Source organism: Abramis brama (assembly GCF_963993115.1).
Source record: "Abramis brama genome assembly, chromosome: 16".
NCBI lineage: Eukaryota > Metazoa > Chordata > Actinopteri > Cypriniformes > Leuciscidae > Abramis > Abramis brama.
Window position 1 is genome coordinate 17,240,166 of NC_139978.1, and position 16,809 is coordinate 17,256,974.

The 16,809-nt window shown below is 37.3% G+C and overlaps 1 protein-coding gene across 3 annotated transcripts in view; it reads right to left on the reverse strand.

Annotated features, from left to right (window-relative positions):
- ncor2 (nuclear receptor corepressor 2) overlaps window positions 1-16,485 on the reverse strand; it is a 116,994-nt gene extending 100,509 nt beyond the window's left edge. For all 3 annotated transcript variants that reach the window (XM_084086870.1, XM_084086869.1, XM_084086868.1), the window contains exon 1: window positions 16,008-16,485. The gene's annotated coding sequence lies outside the window, so the exon portion shown is untranslated. The remainder of the gene's footprint in view (window positions 1-16,007) is intronic.
- Window positions 16,486-16,809: the final 324 nt, after the last annotated feature.

Sequence of the window (16,809 nt, forward strand, 5' to 3'; positions counted from 1 at the left end):
GAGCAGCAAATCATATTAGAATGATTTCTGAAGGATCATGTGACACTGTAGACTGGAGTAATGATGCTGAAAATTACCATCACAGGAATAAATTGCATTTTAAAATATATTTAAATAGAAAACATTTATTTTAAATTGTAAAAATAAACAGTTTTTGCTTTATTTTGAATCAAATAAATGCAGCCTTGGTGAGCAGAAGAGACTTCTTTAAAAAAAATAAAAAAATAAAAAATAAAAAAAGGACAGATCTAAAACTTTTGAACGATAGTGTAGGTCTAAAGTTTTTAAGTAAAGTCTTTGTGTAAACAAAATGTATAGTCAACTTACTTTCAACTTAAACTTGATTTTGTGAATAAGCCAAAACAAGTATTCAATCATTAAGTCTCCTCACATTCATTGATATTCCCAGGGGAGGGTATTTGTCTCTTCAGGTGCGAATCACAGCATTATTCATGATGTTTCACGCCCTCCCTGCATATCAGCCATTCTGACAATTAGTGTCTTACAAAAGTTAAATGACTATATTGTTTTGTATGAAGTGATCAGGATGATTTTCACATTGTTTTGAAGAAAAAACTCTAGGCAACAAGATCCAGTTTTGAAAATCCTTGTGAACAAATGTTTACTATGTGTTATATGGCCTTATTTCAGTGACTTAAATTTGTAAAAAAAAATTAAAACCACGCATAAACATTATTTTCTCAAAACTACAAACTTGTATGTACATGTTGCTCACATATTACTGTATCTCTGTTTGTGCTGAATACAGTTTAGACTTTAGCCATTGTCAAATGTCAGGGCATGTCAAAACTTCTTCAGGGCCCCAAAATATCCTTATAGGGCCCAGTGGGTTAACTTAATAATCTGAAGACCGCAAAACAGTGCATTTTTGCTCACCCTCAAAAAGTGACAACTTTAAAGGTCCCGTATTATGCCCCTTTTCACAAGATGTAAAATAAGTCTCTGATGTCCCCAGAGTGTGTATGTGAAGTTTCAGCTCAAAATACCCAAAAGATCATTTTTTACAGCATGTTTAAATTGTCATTTTTTGGGGCTCAGAAAAACGCGCTGTTTTAGTGTGTGCCCTTTAAATGCAAATAAGCTGCTGCTGGACGACCCAGGGGGCGGAGCTTCACGAGCTCGCGCTCAGTCTCTCAGGACAATTTCATCTCACGGAATGATGATAATATCAGAAACTCTCAGTAACGGTGTTCATTTTGAGTCGGACAATAATGCCTACAGAGTCAGAGTGCTGTATAGAGATGGAACAGGTATAGTTTAGCAGTTTAATTACGGTTATAACATATTTGTCATCTGCTTGTATGTATCCATTATTAATAGCCTACAAGTCTGCTGTTTCGGACCAGGTCCGAAATTTTGATCAAACATATACTGATGAGTTTAATAAAGTTTATTGTACATCACACAAAAGATGAAGCGTCAGTTTTACTTCAGAAAATCACCGTAAGAGCTGAGTAAACACAGGAAGTTATAAGAAGTGCGCAAGTACATAAACGAATTTCGGTAGAGTTGACTCGGGAAGCATTTTCTTTAAAAACAAAATAATTCCACCTCGTCTTGGCTGCCTCAGATTTCTGGAGTAAATAGAGAGAGCTATGTGGATTAATACATCCAGCCACACAAAACCAACAACTCTTGGGAGACATTCTCATTAGTGCAGCAGCTGTGAACTCGATCAGGGCGGGTCTATGTTAGAACGGCAGTGTCTGTCAACACTCGTGGGCGGGGCCTGTGCTTAGTGACGTCACTAAAACAGCATTCTGAAAACAGGTCGTTGGGAGACACTGCTGATGATTTATGGGGATTAATAAAAAAGGAGTGGATTTTTATCACTATTGGCTGGTTGTGTACACACACTGCCAACACACATTTATGTCCAAACAGCATGCAAAAGTGAATTTTGCATAATAGGGGACCTTTAACATTTACATTTACATTTTTTACATGCTATATAAAAATATCTGTGGGGTATTTTGAGCTAAAACTTCACATACACACTCTGGGGACATCAGAGACTTATTTTACATCTTGTTAAAAGGGCATTATACCACCCCTTTAACACTGTCTACATTATGAAAACCGTTTAAAAAAAAAGAAGAAAAAAAAACTTCTATCAAACATCAAAACAGTGAAATTTCTATGAGTAATTCCAATAATTCCAAATTACATTAATGGTTTTCTATTAAAACAACAGCAAAAAAAAGACTTTTGTTGCATATAAGAACATTTAGGCTAATCCACAACCACAATTGTAAACAACAGTCAAAATCCATGTTTGGATTTATTGCGGTTCATCACGGAGAAGGTTTGATCGCAGATTTAGTCGCAGTGAACAGCGCAAGTGGCTGATGATAAAACACAGACTGAATATCTCAATGGAGATCGCTGAACTCCAGCCATCTTGTTTGTCAGTGCATGCACATGTTTGCCAGATTACAAAGATTACTCCTTTTAACAAAAAAACAAACATGACAGCTCAAAGTAGAGGCTTGTACATCAGTCTGTAATATTTTGTCTATTTGTAATGTTTGTAATGTTTGTCCGGACAAAAATAGAGGTAAAGTTAAAAAAATTTAACTAGGCCTACATTTTAGTCTTGTCTTTTTCGTCAACGATATTGCATGTTGACATAGTCACAGTTATCGTATAAATGAGTCCTTATTGTCGTCTCGTCTTAGTCATGGGAAAAAAGCTTGTCAACGAACATCGTTCGTCAAGGTTTCGTTAACAAAATTAACACTAGGCTATATCTAGAAGCTGAAGGAGTCTATGTGAAATGTGCAGCTTTTTGTGCAACCCAAAAAGAAAATGTTACACTATTTAGCTTGAAATACACCAAACTAGGGATGCAAATTATCGATTAATTCATTAATCATTAATTGATTGACCTTATCGATCGATTAACGATTAACTGATAAGCGGCTATTTTACTGAGAATGTAAATTTCTCACGGTATCAATAGTGACTTTAATATAAAAAGCAAAATATTGCTTATAGGCTACTGAATAAAAATGCATGTTATATTGCTCAATTGATGTTTTATTGTAACAGTTGGGATACGGTACAGATAATGGCATTTATGTAGTTTAACAAAATAAATTATCTACAGAAAATTAAAATACATAAAAAATAATTGTGCACTGGCTCACCTGTTGCATGTGAAACATTAAGCAACATAAAATACATTTTAAATAAAAATCTACATGGGTAGGCTTAGCCTACAATATTAAGCCTACAAATAATAATCTATCTGGTAAACTACTTGAATGAAAAACTTGAAACATTAGCAGCAGCAGCACTTATAATCCCCCTTGGTCTGAGAAAGGTAACAGTAAGATTACTAGACCTGGAAACTTCAAATATAGAACTGAACACAACTTAAATCATCCCAGAGGAAGGTGACAGTAAAATTAGAGGGCGTCCCTCGTTTACACTGTCAGTGAAATTTTTTGCTCACATGTGACACAGATCCGATGTGTTCTATGACAGTGTAAACAGGAAAAAAACGCATGCATTCGGATATATCGAGATCGGTTTCAGGCCTCATTCATATGTGGAAATAAATCGGATATGTGCCAATGTGACTGTCATGTAAACAGGCAGGTCGGATTTTCTGAGGCATTAGGCAACGTCTCCGCGGTTTAATGACGAGAGAAACCCACGCGCATCTGCAAAGAGACGGATGACCCGACGAAACGTTGTGTCGTCGTAGGAGAGGAATGTGGACAAACGTTGACAACATATTGTTGTACACAACAAAATTTCGGACCCACTGCTCCTCGTTAAAGCCAATATTTAAAGCCAGTATGCTCCCACCAGTCCTGAGATCTCTCTCACACACAATAACTGAAGCATATGCGCAATGGTGGCACTTTTCGTCCTCCTTCACCTCAAATTTAAAATGCTCCCACACTCCACTCCGTTTTGACCGCCTCATGTTTGGTTTCTTTTTTGCCGCCTCAGGTTTGTGTCGGGTCTCTCGCCGCCCGCGAGAATCTCGTGTCACGTTTGCAATGTTCAATTAGCCGACAATTAATTTAATTGAGTAAATTCTTGTCGACAATTAATCGATAATCGATTAACCGTTTACATCCCTACACCAAACACTTCTTTTTGAAAAGTCTGCTCCTCACAAACAGGTAAATGAAACATATCTTGCTAAATGCATCAATCTGACCAGATGGATAGAAATCATAATCAAATCACATCGACTGACAAGCATGACCTAAAAACTCAAGTCAGATTTTGTCTAACAATGTATTGTAGATGGAGTGTACCTTTTGAGCAGCTATGACTAATTTAACAACAACATGTATACATACCTTGGATTTTCTGTGTTGATCACTGCCAAAAACATTAATTTTGAGTGAATGGCTCTGTGCAGAATGCAGTCACGTGTTATATTGAGGGGAAAATAACATCTATTATCAGTTCATATTGGCAGATATCTGAAAGCTGTTGTCGGTGCTGATTAACATAGATAAATCAGTCAACCTCTGCTCACTGTAGACTGCTGCTCATATTAGATCAACAGACACTGATAGAAAGCACAGCTTCTCTTCCAGTAAAACTTGGGCACTCTTCCACATGAGTCAATACTTTATTATGCTGCCAGAAACTCACTCACACGCATTGCAAACTCATACTGGAACCAACTACCATACAAAATCCACAAGCTACAGCCCTCGTACAAGACACCAGGTAAAGAACAGACTAAAGAATTTATTACAGCTTAAGAACAAGCACTTGGAGATTTAAATGGATGATGGTAAAGACATATTTAAATCCCAAATGCAGAGCTGCGGCCAGCTCACATCTCTAAATGGGCCACTCTGGACATCCTACAGGCTTGCGAAGAAAACAATGGGACATAGGATGTGACAGAGGGATTTTTCCAACAGGCAATTTCCACTGTCTTGCCCATGGCCATCCTTCATCTCAAACCGATTACTTTTCCTACCTCTCTTGATTTTTAACTGACCCCCATGCTTTTGTTCATTTGAACAGCATAAGCTACACTCTAAAAATTAATTCAGTGACTTAGTAAATATCACAGTAATAATTAACTTTATTAACTTAATAAAATCTCTGAATATAATTTACTTGATTGTTTGAGTTAAACGTACCAAAATAATTGACACAAAATCCAACAGTTAATTTTGTCTCAAATTTACAGTTATATTTAAGTTTTTTTCCACTAAAGGAATTTATTAGGCCTATTTGACTAACCAATTATTTATTTATAATACACTTAATATATTTGTGAAATTTCTATCAAAATATTTGAGAATGGAGAATAAAAATGATCTGTTTCAAGAACCCCAAAAATATTCAAATCAATATTATTAATATATTTAACACATTCTTAAGAAATTGAGTAAGTTTCCTCAATTAAAATAATGCACCCCTCCCCCACCCTCTGAAGTGAGACAACTCAACGGTTGAGTGAGCGCGGGCTGTTTGAACTCTCTTCAGTCTCCAGAACAGACTCTTCTTCTCAGCGTCGCAGAATTGGTGCATTTCCTATGTGAAATTCAGGTGTGTGCATGTTTTATTTTATCTATAAAATCATTACTGTGCAAATCATTTTATTTAATGCAAAACGACATACTGGGACGCAATGTGAGTCACCTAAACAAGTGTCACATTGTCTTTTCGCTGATTGAAATGCCTGATGCCTTCACGACTTTATTCCTAAAGATAATGAATATAATTAATTTGGAAATGTCCTCAGAACTGTGCACTGTTTGTTTATTGGCAAGTTATGGAGTCAGTCGCGTCGCAGCATCTTTCGGATATGAGTGAAACGAAAGTTCACCCGCAGAACGCGTGTCCATCTCAGGCACGAGAACCAGCGCTGATCCGGTGGAAATTGGATAACAGACCGGTTGATTACACTTGAATAACTTTTTTTTTAAATTAGTTTTTAACTTCTAATATTTTTGTTAGCCTATATGAGTTTAAATGTAGGCAATGGTGTATAGATGTTAAAACAATATAAAATATGCTGTATTGCTGTACTCATCAACAATAGAGGCCGATGACATGTATAACGTTACCTGTGGTTGTGTGGAGTATTTTGCAAAGGTTTACAGGAAATTAAAAGTTAATATTACTCATAAATAAAAACAATTAATATTACTCATAAATATTGTTTTTTTTTTTTTATGTTTTCCTCAATTATTGTACTTGCGGAAAACAAGCTTTTAGTAGGCTACATGGATACAATGTTACATCACTGGGCTAATTCAACACACTCAATATTTCCTATCTCGTATTATGCAAAGAAATCCTAAAGCTGGCATTTATATTTGAGAGTGACTTGTGTGGAGAAAGAAGATCCTTGAGGTCAGCAGTAAGTGGCTGATAGCAGGAAGGTGCAGCCTTTTTCTATTCATCTTCACACGCATCTGTCAATTTCGCCAGCTCTTTCACACACACAGCTGCTATATGCTCTGCTACGCAAAATCTGTCCACCCCTCACATCCTGTTTCATGAGCAGTTGCTTGTTTCATAATGGGCCAGTGAGTACAAAACCCAGAGGCAGAGAGAGTCACCACCAATACACTATACCCGTACAACTGCTGCTGAGGATAATGTAAGGTAATGAAGAAAACACATCAGACAGATGACAGTCGGCCCACACACAGCCTTAACTCTACTCTGATATTCAGGTCGAAGTGCAAAAGGGTGTCGCGAGCATTCTGAGAATCCAGAGAACAGCTGAGCTTAACTCAAAACACAGACATTAGATACAGAGACTGGAAAAAAGATCCACTCAAAGAGATGATAAAACAGGGAATATAAACACTGTATGAATTAGTCAGTTAAAGAGTTAAAATCACATGCAAGCTATAAAATAACTGAGTTGCTCAAAAGGCACAGTCTGAAACCTGAGAGATACATCACCAAACTAATACACTTAAGCCGCGTTTCCACCGAAATTACCCGGAACAATTTGTTCCAGGAACTTTTTTCCAAGGAACTTTTTTTGCCCCAGACCGGTTGCTTTCTGCGTTTACACCGCGGTCTAAAGTACCGGGAAGGTAAACTGCGCACAACTGCTCCTCCCAGTCTGCGACTGACAGTAATCAGTTTTGAGCGCCACATTTATAATAAGTATGGAGGAGATTCAAACTGTGCTGCTGTTATGTATTGGTTTACTAACGAGGTAATTAACAAAACAAAATAGACGAGCACTGATACTAAAGCAAGTAAGGGCTACCTATATACTTTACAGCATTAGCAGAGATAATTATTTATCCTTAAACTTTTAATTATAACTGAATTCATTTAAAGACAGGAGACACAATTTGTTCAGTAAACCACTGTTTAATAAAAAAAGGCAATTTTATGTTTAGTTTTCTCCCCCCTGCTGTACCGAACCATACCGAACAGTGATATCAAAACCGAGGTACGTACCGAGCTGTCAGTTTTGTGTACCATTACACCTCTAATATATATATATATATATATATATATATATATATATATATATATATATATATATATATATATATATATATACACATCATTTATATATAAATATTAATTCATTTAATATTTATATATAAATGTATTTAATATATATGTATATATATATATATTTAACTTTCATTTAATATATATATATATATATATATATATATATATATATATATATATATATATATATATATATATATATATATATATATATATTTATTTATTACATGGCTTGGTTGAATTCCAATGTAGAATGCGGTCTTATTTCTTGATAACAGACCGCTGCTAAGTATAACACACCGTTGCCATGAAAAACAGAGTGTTGCTATGGACGCAGGATTCTAACTAACCGTAGAGACAGAACGGACTATTTTCTTTAGCTGTAGCAATACAATTGTTTTTAAATCAATAAACTCCTTTTTAAATCAATATTTTGTGTCAAATTATTGATTTATTTGGTAAGTAGCCATGTAATAAGCAGGATAATGTAAAGCGAGGCGGTTGATATAGCGACTACAACCCCTTCAGGCTACATTATCCCTTACATATATTATATATATATATATTAGGGCTGTCACTTTTGTGAAAAAATCCTGTTCGATTTTTGAGACACAAGTGTTCATTGAATCGATTGTAAAATCGATTTTCCATGTCTAAAGACGTTTCCATTTTAAACGCCAAATATGGGCAAATCCACGGACAACTAACAGGCATTAGGACGAACGTTAAGAGGGCGCTTGAGACGCGCACAAGTCAGCAATATTCCTGATGATTTATTGGCGTGAAGTTTCGTGCACAATGACAAACAGGAGTGCAACATTCTCGAAAAACAATAAGCAGAGTGGACTGCCATAACATCAATGAAAAACATTACTGCAGGCTTCAACATGGCTGTTTACACAATTAGAAATGTCAAACAAATTTCGCCTACATAGGCGATTGTAGACCGAATCTGTGTATGCATGAGACTGTCTGCATACCGGCAGAATTCACAGTTTTGTTGTAAAAAGAGACACATTATGCAGAAGTATAATCTGCTGTTATGTGTGTGTGTCAGAGCCCGCAGTTGCTGTGTGACGCGCATCGTGACAAGCTGGACGCGCTCCGAGACCGTTAAAATTGATTCCCTATTTTCGTTTTCAAAACATTTGGATAATACAAAATGCTTTCTGACATTTTGACAGAAAAAAACAAAACAAGCAAGAACAAAATTTAAACTTAGCCCGTCAATTTTTCATTTTACAATTATCTTCTCTCTCTGTGTGCGTGCGTCCGTGTTTGTGAGAGAGAGAGCACTCGCGCAGCACTGATACAACGGTAGCCTACTTTTTAATCCATAAGTAACGAACGCGCTAGTTTTCATACAAAATAAATATGTAACATAATTAGGTAGGCTACTTTAGTTATTATTAACACAATAACGTAACACATGAAGGCTACGTTTCTCAACACTGAGAATGAATAAATAAACGCCTGTTTCTCCACTCGCGCTTATCAGTAATCCACAAATCACACGTGCTGTCACTTTTGAGAAAAATCTAATTCGAACGGGTATCAAATATCAAGCAATATATTCAAATATCTACGAGTCAAAAAACGATCAGTCAAAAATGTGTCATGAAGAGGAAAAAAACATAAGTCGCACTGGACTGCGTTAACAATGTTACGGACGGGACAGTTCTCCGTTATGGACGCGAGCGCTCTGAAAGCGGCACTAAAAGACTGCTTTAAAACTTTCACAGAGACCTCAAACAGAAAGCACAAAGCCTGTATTTAAATTTAATTTCATTTTGTATTAATTGTATCTTAATTTTGATCAATGTTTCATCAACCAATTGCCTGGATTTAATAAATTTAAAGTAAATATAGTAGAAAATTAAGAAAATTAAAATTAACATTGTATTACTGTAATGTGCCTGATGGTTGGATGTTTCACTTTTGAGTTTATGTAATGCTAATAATCTCAATAATGATTCTCATAAATGTAATATTGTTATTATCAAATAATTAGTATTATAGGCAGTAACATACCAATATGTTTACGTATTTTACAATTCAAATTTATATGTCTGATTTTTGCTTCATCAATGTTTCATCAACCAATTGCCTGGATTTAATAAATAAGTAGAAGAAAATATAGTAGAAAATATTTAATCAGGACACGGAGACGACGGCGCGTGAACCTGGAGTGCGTCTCATAAATGAAACGAAACCTACCTGCCTCACAGACCTGAGACATATATAGAAAGCTTGAAATGTCTATTTTTAAACAGAACAATTCAAAACGAAAGAAAACAGACTGCTCTCTGCTTATGTCATCTGTATGAAATGTGTATTTCTCTCAGGCATGTTCACTACTGCAAAGATCGCGAGTCAGCATCGTCAACTTCATCTTCAACTTCACACGTCAAATATCGGCCTGTTCACATCGGACATATTTTGACATCGGAACGATACCGATGTGTAAAAAAATGACCATATCGGCCGATATTATATCGGCGGCCGATATATCGTGCACCACTAATATATATATATATATATATATATATATATATATATATATATATATATATATGAAGAGTTTGGTTCCAAAACGCGATAAACGCCATTTTTAAAAAAATTTAGTTCCTGCAAAAATCTGTATTGTATAGGGTCGGTATTGAAAAGTCCATTTTAAATTTTACGTAAAATGCGATATCCGCCGTGTTATTGTGTCATGTTTTCTCCCTTTCTTTCCAAACCGCGACAAACGCCAGTCTCCTTTCTCTGCAGAATGCGATAGATCCGCTCTCAACCAATCACAGCGCACCATTCCACGCACTCTAAACAGTAACGGCGGCGCTTTGAATACACCCGGCATCCTAGTTTTCCTGATCTACTTTGTACTTTTTGATCAACAAACAAACAAAAAAATTAATAATTTTGACGGCATTGATGAACCTGTGGTGGTTTCTGCGGTAGGGAAGAAACGTAAGCCATCGAAAATCTAATCATTTACGTGAGGAGATTAAGAAGATGAGGCACGCGGGAGGAAGAGAAATGCCGACTGTTGCTTGTTCTCACACGACAGCATCAAACTTCTGTCACGCTGACACGTTGACCCCAGGGGATCTTTTTAAAAACTTTCAATTGTTTTACTCAGTCAACGAAATCCGAGCAGGACATTTTACAGCTGATCGCCGTCAAAAAAGTTCAGGAGGTATTTCCTAGCCATGGCTGATTGAATGTTAGTGCCTGTATTATAAGATATTGACCGAGTTCAGAGGCTGTCATATGTGGATCAACTTACTTTGTTGTGTATTTTCAACAGTTTCAATATGAAAAATAACTTTCATATTGATTCAATGGATTAATTGCATTTTGGAAAAAAAAGTGTCATGAATTTATTGCATTTTGGGGGAAAGATTACCCGTTTTTATAATAAATCTTTGAAAATCAAAATCTGGATTTGAATTTTTAATGTTATTATAACCTACAGATGCTATGCGAAAGTTTGAAACAGAAAATAGTGGTTTTCATCTTGCCACTTTCTTGGTAAAGAAAACACATTTTTACTCAAATTAATCAAAATGGATTTATCGCGTTTTGGAACCAAACTCTTCATATATATATATATATATATATATATATATATATATGCCCAAATTGGATAATTTTGAGATTATTTGCATAATCTGTGTCCACTAGGCTGAATAACTAAACTGAAGAAGCATCTCGTTTCAAATCGGCATTAAATTGAAGTTGATATATACTTTTCCCTATGGCGAGCTAGGGTATATCTGAGTAAAACAGCTTCTCGAACAAGAAAAAATATTTATGGCCGGGCTTGATTTTATCCACTGGGAATTGATTGGATTGATGCTTGACAGGTTGTCCCGCCCTCCCTGACGACAGTGAACACGTCATCAGAGAAGAGAAGTTACTTCAAGAGGAAGTTATTTTGATTAAAGATTATGAGGGTGTATGAATTTAAAAAAAAAAAAAGATATGCACAGATACACAATTTATAATACTGCAATATTCAAAAACGAGTTTCAACATCAAACGACAGCAGAACCTTCAACGACAGAGAAATGCTCATTCAATTTAATAAACAATTCGGTTGCTCTACAAAAACAAGAGCCTGCATTCATACTGTGCCTGCAGTCAACTCAATGTCAGGAACGCAAAGGGCTCATGTGGCTCAGTAGAACACACAAATACATTCTATCACTCAATACAGTCTATCCCCAGCACTCGACACCACAATCACTATCTGAATACATGCTGTACTTGACACCCAGTGTCACATGAACGCATAATGCGTACACCTACATTTTTAGTCCCTCTAGCTGGCTTCTCTCCAGATTACTAAAAATGTCAGAGAAGTAGCAGCTGCTATTGATGTGGTTATGTAGACAAACACTGACTTTCTCCACAGACCGCCACCACTGCAAGACCACTTGCACTTGACACCACTGCTGACAACTACAGAACTCTTACAAAGAGCACAAACGCTGAGTGTGCACCCAAACACGACTAGTTTAATACATCAGTACACTACAGCCGCACTACGGACATTCACTTTCTTAAGAGAATCTGTTTTTAAACAGACTGATTAAACATTAAACATTTGAGGTGAGAAGATGATCAGAATGCATTCTGATCAAGATTGCTCACTATTCATACACACAGAACAAACAAATAAAGCTGTAGGTAAAAAGGAAGTTGTAATAGCTCTCTTTTGCTTAGCAGGAACTACTCACAAAATGCTGCTGTGCTGATGTGAATATGATGGGTTCATGTGATAATCAGCTTCTACAGTCAAATCAAACAGGGTAAACCTGTCAGCAGTGCTTGGATAAAATTCTCATATCGACAGAACGGGCATGCATACATTTGCTTATATTCAAGTATATGCAGGTCAAAATCAGCAGTAAAAATCTGAAAGACTTTGCTGTTATTTTAAGCTGTGTAGCAAGTCACCATTGTGTAACAAAGAAAGAGGAACTGATTGTAGAGATAAAACGGGAGGCGTCTGAGAATAGAGGAGAGGTGAGTAGTGTCTGTTTGCCCAATCCCTGTGAAGGGCTGCGGGGAGTATTAGGACCTCCAGACAGTGCATTTGCTGAACTTTAATGGGGCACTCAGCACTGGTACTCCATTCTGACCACATACAAAATTGATGTCAGATCAAGGACTTCTTCTAAAACACCCAGAAGGCCTCTGTGCTATCCACTCCACACTCCACCAGACACTTGAGATCAAATGACCTTCTTATAATGCATTCAAATGATTCAAAACACCACCCACCCACTACCGACAACGCCAACATGCACATCCCTTGCAGTAAAAACAAAGGCTCCACGACCTTTGGCATGTAGCCATTAGTCAAATAGTCTTAATGGTATTTGCAGCCTATTTACTCTGGCCTTTTTTTAGCAATCAAACACTTGGCCATGGGCACATGTTTACAACACTCACTGACCACCACTAGTGCAGGACAGATGCCATGGGAGTTAGTCCAAGACTCTGCCTTAGCTAATGGGATCAGTCAGGCTCAATTCTGATCGAATCAAGTCATACATTAAGATTAAGTAACATTCTGCAATAGTGCATTTTGTCTAAAAGCAAACAAACTTGACTTTACAGCTTTATTACCATGTAGTTTTGCTCCAATATATAGAGATTGTCCATTTCACCCTTCAACACTCACACTAAAACTATAACAAAAACAAGCCTTTTTTTTATTTTTATTTTTTTATGACTCCAAATAGCAGAACAATGACTTTATCTCACTCAATGCATGTCAAAAGGAAATAGACAAATATTTTGGACCTATACATGACTGATCTGCATAAACGTCTCTCCAGATATGGTGCCATCAACAGCAGATACGGGGTACTATTGCCTCACTGAGCTAACAAACACAGCAGTGTCAACATTACACACACAGCACACTAGTGGTTACGTCATGCTGATAGCACTCCACCACTGGGGGAACTCCAGCAATTCTGTCTTATCTAACTGTGCCTGATATGACACAACTGATGCTGATAGCAGGCAACAGAGCTCAACACAAAGGTGGGTGAAAGGAGAATGCTTTTAGCCTGTCTTCTAACAGGGCTTTTCGCTGACCAGAAACACCTGTAAACAGTATTTAAAAGATAATTATAGTAAAGTGCTCTTTAAAGCAACAAACTTATGCTAATTAACTACAACATGACGCCGGAAATATAATTTGGGCTTTAGTGAGCATAAGAGATTTTTCAAAATTAAAAAAAACATTAATGAGCTCAAACATTTGAACATTAGTTTAATATATAAACATTAATAATGTGTAAATATAGTCTACATGGCTGATGATGATGAACACCTCTAATGAATAACACAAAACAAAGCTCTCTTCCACAATGAAACAATAACATTTGCACAGTGATTGCAGGAGCAGATCTTCTGGAGCCTTAGAGGCAGCACTGCAATGGGACAAAACCCACCCATTACAACACAGCCAACTCAGCAAAGTGGTCCACCACAGTCAATACAAAGAGTGACAGCATGATGGGAAGCCAAGAAGTCTGCTTACAAAGAAAGCATTCTGCATATAGTTAATTTCCTTCGATGCACCAGTCTAGCTGCTCATTTATCAAAATGAAGAATGGTCAAGGATAAACACTTCATATGCTATCAACTCCTTATCTTGTCCCTGAATACTACTTGAGCATGTTCCGCAGTTCATACAAGGAGAAACAAGGCATCTGACATAAATTAACGAAAAGGCCTGCTGTAATAAAGCTTGCAGCTGCAAAACTGCTGTGCACCATGTATTAGAGTTTATGCAAAGCATTTTGAAAACGGACAGAGATAAAGTGGTAAACTAGCTCCACATTTCACCAGACAATGCTTAAAGACAAACTCGTTTATTTGCAGTGCTTATCACTAATCTGAATGGAGCAGAGAAGAGAGGGAGAAAGAATATCATTACTCAAAACTCAACACAGAGGGTGGAACTGGAGCTGATGCGAGTCCAAAACAAATCTGTTGTTTTCTGGCCATGAGTCCTGGCGGCCCTGCAGAGCAAAGAGGTTGTCTGAGGCCAGTTATGTTTTGGGTTCAGGCATCTCGCTGGTCCACTTATGACACTGTGCTTTGTTCTCTTCTGATGTACAGTGGGAAAGAATGCTGCTCAAGAGAAAGAAAAAAAACCTCCGCTGGCCCATGTCCAATTACACTAATACACTTAAGCTGTGTGGCCTTCATTTTTCGCATTCCACTGCCTTTCATGTGCAAATCAACAGCTGTTGACAAGCATTTGGTATCCACTATGATTTATTGAGCCTTAATAACAACATCCGAGAAATGGAAAGCGAGCGAGTATAGTCGCAGCCTCGTCGAGAGCTTTGTGAAGGGGCGGGGAGGTGCACAAAATATACCATCGTGTTTATGCAAGACTTCAGCACTTTCTGAGCGATATTTACAGTACAATGAAGGAAACGTCTCTGCTTCACACGAAAACAATGGAGCAGTGAGGCAGTGTAGAGACTTGTGAAGTGCTACACAAATAATCGCAGTTCAGTACGTCACTGCACGAGCTCCAGCTCTAAATATGGGCTCACAAACCACATATTGTTGAAGTCTGTGAAGGCTATTCCCATGCACTAATGCTCTTTAGCCCTGTTATCTGTATAGTGGGGGATAAACATTTGATAGGCGCTATATATATATATATATATATATATATATATATATATATATATATATATATGCATGCATGTATATATATACATATATACATACATATACACACACACACTTATTTCTTATGTATATTTCATAAGATCTGTCAATCTAACCCAAAATTATTTTACTAAATCAGTAGAGCAGTCAATTAACAAAACGATTTTGTTCGAAGCTCTATAAGAAACAACATTGTGTAGCGCTATTCTTTCTAAACCAGGACCATGTTGCAGCACCTAGACACGTTCAATAATGAGAAGTTGACAAGAAATCCTAAATAACACAGATCTAATCTGATTAACAGCGAAGACACATTCAAAACAGACTGAAAATACACGCTTCATCCTCTGCTTGCACCCGGCAGCGTTACTACAGAACTAACGTTAGCTAGTTACATAGAAGCTAACTCAACTAACGTTAGCCCAAAACAAAAAAAAACGCTCAACGGTGACAGTGTGCTTGGCCAAAAACATTGTATATAATTGTAGAGAGCTAGCTGAAAACATAACGTAACGCACCGGGTGAAATTTAGCGACATTCCGTCTAACGTTAAAGCATAAACACTGCTAGCTATGCTAACTAGCCGAATAGTCTTCATGGAGGGGTTGATTTCCGCCTTGCGCAGCGACGCTCATTCAATCTAGCCGAGGGTCAGTGAAGGAATAACGACCGTTAGCCCCCGACAGACCCGGTTTCTCCGTCAAACGGATCGGAGAACTCTCGGCGCCCTTAAAACCGATAAACTGCTGACAGACTCGTGGGCAAAACGTCTTGTAGTAACTTACCTCTCCGCGGAATGTGAAGGTCTGTCGCTACTGGAGATTTATGTAGTTTCTGAGGGAAAAGAAATGAAGAAATGTCCACGAATAATCCACATGTACGGCTTGCTACGGGCGTGTTTTCGTCCTCGTTGCTTTGAGCCCCAAATCCACTTGAGCGCCGCGCTTCTGTCGTGTGAGAAACTAAGCTGCTCTCGCGCTCCCTCAATGGTTCGGCCTTCTCGCGCTCCTCGTCTGTTTTTCTTTCTCCGCCGTCTGTTTTACTCGCGTTTGCGCCCTCTTATCTCCAATCGGCAGTTATTCGAGAAGAGCAGTTCCTGCCCATTTTGTCTAGTTGTTTTTCGCAGCAGTGACTGTAAATACACGAAGTGACCGAACGAGAATCTCTGCGGATCAAAGATGACTTGAGTCCGTGTGTGTGTGACTGACTGACTGCTGTGCTGCTTGCAAAGCGATAGTCTGCTGGACGTCAAGTGCAGCTTCTGAGCTCTTAAAGGGCCAGTGCGTTTAAAATAGGTCCCACTGCTATGTAAATTACGAACGATAGATAGATAGATAGATAGATAGATAGATAGATAGATAGATAGATAGATAGATAGATAGATAGATAGATAGATAGATAGATAGATAGATAGATAGATAGATAGATAGATAGATAGATAGATAGATAGATAGATAGATAGATAGTTTTAAGAATGTTGTAAGAAAATTAACATGATAATTTCTCTAAATGGCTCCTCAAATGATAAATCAAATGCTTAAACTCAGTTTCAGGTAGCATAAACTCTACTCTTTTTTTAACTTAATT